Source organism: Camellia sinensis, unplaced genomic scaffold (genome assembly GCF_055761805.1).
Source record: "Camellia sinensis isolate YWXY unplaced genomic scaffold, ASM5576180v1 Unanchor6, whole genome shotgun sequence".
Taxonomy (NCBI): domain Eukaryota; kingdom Viridiplantae; phylum Streptophyta; class Magnoliopsida; order Ericales; family Theaceae; genus Camellia; species Camellia sinensis.
In genome coordinates, this window is record NW_028129474.1 from 13,471,488 (window position 1) to 13,472,500 (window position 1,013).

The following is a 1,013-nucleotide window of genomic DNA, read 5'->3' on the forward strand; positions in this document are numbered from 1 at the left end:
CGGATCCCTGCCTGTGCAGCGAACTCCACTGGTGCATTCCTCCATGTCCCTCGGGTGATCGCCTTTAGGTTGTCTTCGACTCGCCTTCGGGTTGTCTGTGCTTCCCTAGTGGAAGGTGCCTTGCGAAAAGCATGTCCCTCGGGTAATTGCCGTTTGGTTGGCTTTGACGTTCGAACGAGTTGCCTGTGCTTTCCTAGTGGAAGCTTGTTGCGAAAAGTATGTCCCTCGAAAGTTGCCTGTTGCGCTTGTTATTTGCGTTCGCGCTAACCGGTGCTTGCTCGGCCTCTCTAAATGTTTTCGCGCGTTCGTCGGGCTTCTTGGTCCTTCGGGGGGTGATTCGTTTTGGGGGGCTGGTGCACAGTGTACGTCGTGGCGCGTGAGTTGTGTTCGGTTTGTGCGAGTTGGAAGAATCCCTGCCTGCGCAGCGAACTCCACTGGTGCATTCCTCCATGTCCCTCGGGTAAATGCCTTAAGGTTATCTTCGACTCGCCTTCGAGTTGCCTGTGCTTCCCTAGTGGAAGGTGCCTTGCGAAAAGCATGTCCCTCGGGTAATTGCCGTTTGGTTGGCTTTGACGTTCGAACGAGTTGCCTGTGCTTTCCTAGTGGAAGCTTGTTGCGAAAAGTATGTCCCTCGAAAGTTGCCTGTTGCGCTTGTTATTTGCGTTCGCGCTAACCGGTGCTTGCTCGGCCTCTCTAAATGTTTTCGCGCGTTCGTCGGGCTTCTTGGTCCTTCGGGGGGTGATTCGTTTTGGGGGGCTGGTGCACAGTGTACGTCGTGGCGCGTGAGTTGTGTTCGGTTTGTGCGAGTTGGACGAATCCCTGGCTGCGCAGCGAACTCCACTGGTGCATTCCTCCATGTCCCTCGGGTAAATGCCTTAAGGTTGTCTTTGACTCGCCTTCGAGTTGCCTGCGCTTCCCTAGTGGAAGGTGCCTTGCGAAAAGCGTGTCCCTTGGTTAATTTCCATTTGGATGGCTTTGACTTACGAGCGAGTTGCCTGCGGTTTCCCAGTGGA